This window comes from Cygnus olor, chromosome 5, assembly GCF_009769625.2.
Source record: "Cygnus olor isolate bCygOlo1 chromosome 5, bCygOlo1.pri.v2, whole genome shotgun sequence".
Taxonomy (NCBI): Eukaryota; Metazoa; Chordata; class Aves; order Anseriformes; family Anatidae; genus Cygnus; species Cygnus olor.
This window is the reverse complement of record NC_049173.1, coordinates 49,843,634-49,849,871: the sequence shown is the minus strand read 5'-3', so window position 1 is coordinate 49,849,871 and position 6,238 is coordinate 49,843,634. Positions and strand designations below refer to the sequence as shown.

Sequence of the window (6,238 nt, the reverse complement as noted above, 5' to 3'; positions counted from 1 at the left end):
GGGCTCCGCTTCTGGTTTCTCAGAAAAGCTCCCTGACAGATGGGGCTCCTGAGGTCTTTTTTTGCAATCTGAAGCACCATGTAGAACATGAAGCCGAGCAATTTCCGTATACAGCACAGATCCTATCTCCCCGGGACCCTGAGTCTCCCTGTTCTTAATATCTGTGACTCTGCCTTTAACATCAAGGCAATAAATGAGTAAGTGCTCGAGTTCTTGAGCCTGGCTCTTGTAAGTGTTCATAAAACTTGTCGGGTGCCTGCCGATGCTCAGCCAGGCACGGGATTTGTTCTCAGCTCTGCTAAAGGTGAGCTGCCAAGGTGGGAAGTGATGGGTGCTGCGCTCGGCCCCATGTTCTCAGGGTGCCCAGTGTGCCCAGGAGCAGGCTCTCCTGACAGAATTGGACCAAAACACTCTACCAGCAGCACCCCTTGCACCAGCCCAACCCCGACAGAGGCAGGTGGCTCAGCTGGGAGGATTTTCCACATGAGCATCCAACACCAGGCTATGACCTCACCGCTGGTGGTGTGGGGAATGCCCTCGGCTGGTTCGAGCTGGCCGAGCTGTGCCGCAGGGAGCGGCTGACCCCAGCCTGCAGCCCCTTCTGGGGATGGGCGCCTGTATCCGTTGCACAAAGCGCATTTTTTCCAGGCCGGGAAGTAAAGAGGCTCAAGGAATGCTTTCAAGTGAAATTGCTGAGGCAATTCAGGGAGATGAAAGGTAATCGCCACCTGAGAGGATAAATAATGCATCGGGTGCATGCCCCTGCTTTCTGATGGGGCATCCTGAAGGGTCAGATCCCGTTGCCTGCAATTTTCATGCCATACGCACTGATAGCAAATCTCCTCTCCTTCTGGCTGCCAAAACACGTGAGTGGAGAACACTGCTCAATGCTGTTGGCACAGCTAGTTCAGGCACCTGCCCTGACGTAGCGTAACAGAAGAGAGAGGGGAAACCCCAAACCAGTGTCTTTCTGGAAGAGAAGAGCCAGCCACCCTGACCACAGTCCCCAGACCTCCTGAGCCATCCTGCAGACCCGTGAAGAAGTATGCATCGTCAGATGGATATTGCCTTTAAGGAGAGACTTTCTGTCATCTTCTGGCAAGCTGGCTGAGGGATTAAGTACCCTCACTGTTAACAGTGTCCTCCTCCCCTTAATGCCCCCTGCAGGCACTGGATAGCCCTGGGACGGGCCCAGCTGAAGACTGGGGTGGAGCAGACTTGCCTGGAGAAATGAGGCCAGCCTAAAGGTAGAGTTGCTATTGCTAGAGGAAGTTAAAAAATGCTCATAAAATGTAGCGTCTGAAGCAAAACTACACCCAAGACACATCTTAAAGTTTTCAGCAAGTCCTAAAAAGGCACAGCTTTCGCAGGGCCGGTGAAAGCGCTCTAATTAGCCATAGGGTAACAACCCCAGCTGCGCCAGCGTAAAGCCAGCGGTGTGGCTCCCTCCAAGCGGTGCAGGGAACAGGGCCGGCTTAAATAGCGAGCCATTTTCCAGGCCCCTAATAACCTCTCTCACTGCGCTGCCTGCAGGGGCAGCAGGAGCCCCTCCAAGGACAGAGGAGCCCCCCTGGCTGCCAGGAGCACAGGGGAAGGCACAGAAGAAAGTGATGTATGGATTCCCTGGACCTTTGCTTTAATTCCCCTGGCCTTTCCCCTCTGTGCAGGAACCCTCTGCCCCCATGCGAGGCTGGGAGGTGGGCAGCAGGGAGCAGCATCCCGGTCCCTGTCCTGTCTCCCAAGTTATGGGCCCACCTCCAGTGCCGGTGCGCTCCTCCACATCAGGCCACGCTGGGGCTTTCTCCTCCCTGTGGGGGCCCTTCCTGCTCCGCATTCTCCAGCGTTTTTGGTCCAGTTTCGAGTGACTCAGGTGATGGGATTTCCACCTTGCAGACGTCTCCGCTGGCAGCCTTGCCTGCGGCTGCGATTCCTATTGTAATAGTTTTTCTACGCATTCCAGCTGTTAAGTTATTGACCGACGCTCTCAGTCTTCGCTGCAGAAAATAAACAGAGTCTGCCGTGATGTACGGAGGGACAGCCAACCTGGAGGTGGGCCAGCGGAGCCTGGATGCGGTCTGGCTGCAACACCAGGCTGCCTGGGCTCAGAAGCCCAGGTTTGGGTTGTTAGCACTGGGATACTGCCATGCTGCACGGCCACCCTAAATTGAGACTCACTGCGCTTATCAGCTTGGGTCTCACAGCCACAGAGATCCCTGCATGGTCGGTCCTACAGTGGAGACATCTCTGTATGGAGCCCTCCTGCTGGGGGCGAGAGGCAGGAAAAAGAAGCCCCCTGCACCTGAGTCACAAAGCTGTCCCCGTTTTGAAGGCCCCAGCTCATGATTCTTCTGTGACCGGGGCTGGTGACATTGAGAAGTTTCCCCGCTGTGCACTCTACATCTTAATGTGACCCATTTAAATTTCTAAGCCTTATTAAACACGGCATTAACATTCAATAAATGTCTCATTGATTACGTATTTACTTATCTGGTATTTAACTAGCATTCTCCTAAGGACTGAATAAAGAGTCAGAAGGAAGAGAGAGCTACTGCATGGGATTTAAATGGCAGTGGGCAAGTACCCTTCAGAGGTTAAGGACTGCAGGCAGGAGCCGGCTCTACCCAAAATCTAAGCGCCATTTTTTATTCAATAGGCTTTATTAAAAATACCATAACACTTTTTTACATCAAAATGCATTTCAGCTCCTCCAGAAGCCTCAGGCCGGCGCAGGCTGAGGCGCGAGCAGTGGACGAAGCACCTACCATGTGCGGCACAACGCGTGGCTTTTGTCAGGAGCAATGAAACAGAAAAGCACAGGAGTGAGTCTCTTACTCAGCCTTTCTTGCACGCCACAGTTTGCCAGACAGGTAGTGTCGGGGCTGGTTTCTGTAGCTGGCCCTGCTGCGTCTCCCTGCCACACCAGGTGAGCCATGCAGCGTGCCCGTGCTGCGGTTTCTGCCCTTGCAGGATGGGGTGCTGTAACCATAAGTTATCTGGCGACATCTAAAGCAGCCTCCAGGTTCTTCTGGACAGCTGGGAGCAGCTGGGGGGCACTTGAGGAAATCAGCACAGCAGAACTGTGTTATTTCTGTTGTCGCTATTCACTGACATCGCAATTAACTCCTGATTCGTGTAGCCTTCTCGTTGACATCAAACTAAAGAGAGGAAAAAAGCAGACGGGTTTGGGGAATACATGAGTTTCCCCAGTTCCTCCATCCTCCACCCAGCCTTGGTTCATTCAGCCCTCATCCCTGCTCTGCTCCCTCCTGTTGCATTTGAGCTCCCCCAACCTGTGGGTGGAGAGGAAGGGCAGCACAGACATTACAAAGAGCTCTTCTTCCTCTGGGAAACCGACCAACGCTTTTGTTTTGATTTATCGCAGTTTCCTTGCAAATGACTTTCTGCCTAGCTGTCAAACTTTCTGTAAACACTTTAGAGAGAGTCATGAAACAAATCCCCCAAAGAAGAGAAAAACAAACATGGTCATGAGTTACTGAAGTCAGCTCTCTCTTCCTCCTGCTCTTTGTCATCACAGGAGCTGACTTTCCACTGAGTCACAAAAACCAAAAAAACAGAGCAAGGAGATAACAGGAGAGAGCACCAACGAGCAAAGGCATCATGGAGAAAATAACACCTGTTTACTTTCTTAAGCTTTGCAGTGGATGTGAGCAGACCCTTCCCCCGGACTCAGGCTGTTCCAGGGCTGAGCAGAGAGCATCCAGCAGATCAAGCCCCCGGTAGCACCGTTCTCTCTCCAGGGGCTGCAGCACTCCAGGTCCTCATGAGCTCCCACGAGGTCTTTGGGAGCTTCCCGTCTCCCGCTGCCAAAGCCAAGAAAGACGCGATAGGTGGGAGGGTGATGTTCAGGCTGTGCGGAGACAGGCTCAGGTGGGCTCATCTTGTGAATTCTAATCAGGAAGCAAAATAATATTTAATGTGCAACACCCATCCTAATTGCTTTATTATGTTCAAATGTCAAGGTTGAATCTAGGAGTTTCTACTCCTGGTCAAGTGCTCTGGAGTGGATGGAAGTGGTTAAAATGTCATCAATGTACAGCTAGGAATCACTAGTAAAATCCAAGCTATTCCAAGATTTATTGTTTTTAGTAGAGCTCGGTGGTCACAATGCCAGCATAGAAGCAAAGAGCTCAGCTCTCTCACGACTGGCCCATATCAGCCTTCTTCCCCCCTCTGGATGAAATCAGGTCAAGGGTGCAAAGACAGATGAAGCGTTTCATGCACGTGGCATTGAGCTAAAAGGAGCCCCAGAAACAAGGGAGGTGAGGTTCCTTCGCATCCAGGCAGAACAGGGGCTGGGGGGGTCATGCAAGCGGGCCCCTGCGGCATGTGGGGAAGTCCAAACCTCGCAATCAAAGCCAGACCTCGTGGTGGGAGCTCTGCAGGTCAGGATGTCAGCTCTGACACGGGACAGCGACTGCCTCCCGTGCACGCGCGCGCCGCGTCCAGAACCCACAGGGAGCCAGGAGCCAGCTGGGACGTTTCCTGGAGCTCAGAGCCCTTGACACCCCCTCTTCTTGGACGGGGCCGACCGTGCTGACAGGGGTGTAATTGGCAAAAGCATGACATCACCCGGGGTCTGCAACTTTAAAATAAAACAACAGCAGATGAAATCAATCTTTGCTCCAGGAGAGCTGGCTGCTTGCAGCACTTCCCTTCAGGCAGCCGTGGCAGGAGGAGAGTTTTGCTATTAAATGTCCAAGAAGTTTCTATCGGTGAAAACCGGAACACTGAATTTGGCTTGGCCATTAGCATGGCAGGTGAGGGGGCAATTAGCTGGGCAGTTAGGTGGGCAGGTGAGGGGGCAGGAACAGAAACCCTCTGCACCCTGGGGTTGACAGAAGGGAGCTCAGGGAAGAGAAGGGGCACCCCGCGTTGCCCCCACCCCACATCACCTGAGGGGTAAGAGCAGAGCCCTGCACCAACAGGAAATGTGAGCCAGGGATCTCCCACGTGCATCTTCCACACACGGTTGTATGTCTCTAATCTTTGTGAAACTCTAGGCATCACGCATCCTTATTTAGGACACTCTTTAGGATGCTTTAAAATCCACCCTAGGATTTTACATGCAGCTTAAGTTTTTCCCAAGTTGTGATTTGATTTTCACAACTACAATTCTGCTGCGCGGAGTCAGACGGCACTGCTTGAACATGCATCTTGATTTTCCAAATGCTTTTATATTCCCATGGTATTTACTACGGGCTCTAATTTGACTTGCCTGGAAATGGGCAGGTTCACTAGCTGCCGGGGAGCCCGGAGCAGGATGAGATCCAGATCGCCTTGCTTAGCACTCACTCTTTTCTAGTTACTTGACGCGCTCCTTGTTGGCCAGCTGAGCAGACTTCATTACAGACCCTGGCAAAGCTGGAGAGATGCAATGCTGTGGGCCATTCAGGTAATAAAAATCCCAGCTGGGAATCTGTCAGGAAGGTCAGGGACTGTGTTGTCCTTTTGTATGGCTGCCCTACACATGCACCTGTAACCTTTCCTCTGCTGCAGACCTGCTTTGGGCTGTGTCAGGACTTATCAGCCTCTGTTGAAGAGTTTCCATGGGGAAGCCAGGGCACTTGGCTGGGCTTTTTCAGAGCTGTGGCTCTTTGCTGCTGCTGCAGCGCGTTTCTGCACGGTCACACAGTGCCCTGGCAGCGGGGCCCGGGGATGCCGGCTCGCTGGGACCGGTACGGCTCATCAACCTTTTCTGCCTCCCTGGCCGTGATTTGTTCAGCTCCCTCAATCTTGCTGCCATCAGCCCTCTTTTCTCCTGGGCTTTCAAGAAAGTTCAGATATGAGACCTTCACCCTGAGGATTTTATCAGTTTCCCCTTTGCCAGAAACATTTTTTCCTTTCATGTGCAAAGTGAAAAGAAAAAGAAAAAAAAAAAATTCTAGTGCTAGTAGTAATAAAAATAAATCACGGTCGTAGGGCCGACAAGCTCTTTATTGAAATTCCTTTCTTTCAAGGGTTTTGCCTGTACAGCAGCATAGCCCACGAGTATAAGACAGGAAGTATTCATCCAAAACCACAAGAAAACAGAGTGGGTAGGAACCAGGAAAACCGTTCGAATTTGGCACCACGCTTCCCATTTGAGTCTCATGAAAAGACCTTGGATTTGTTTCTCCTTGAGGTCCATGAGGCTCAAAAACAGAATTGGAATGAAAAAAAGTGTTCAGAATTTCACATGAAATAGGATGTTATAAAAAAGCACTGTAGAAAGTGTTCT

At 51.7% G+C, this 6,238-nt stretch overlaps 1 long non-coding RNA gene across 1 annotated transcript; it reads left to right on the top strand.

Moving 5' to 3' along the window:
• Positions 1 to 672: 672 nt before the first annotated feature.
• Positions 673 to 4,778, top strand: LOC121071496. The gene is made up of 3 exons (XR_005820632.1): positions 673 to 1,043; positions 1,168 to 1,247; positions 3,652 to 4,778. It is a non-coding gene; the product is annotated as an uncharacterized LOC121071496 (long non-coding RNA).
• The last annotated feature ends 1,460 nt before the right edge of the window (positions 4,779 to 6,238 follow it).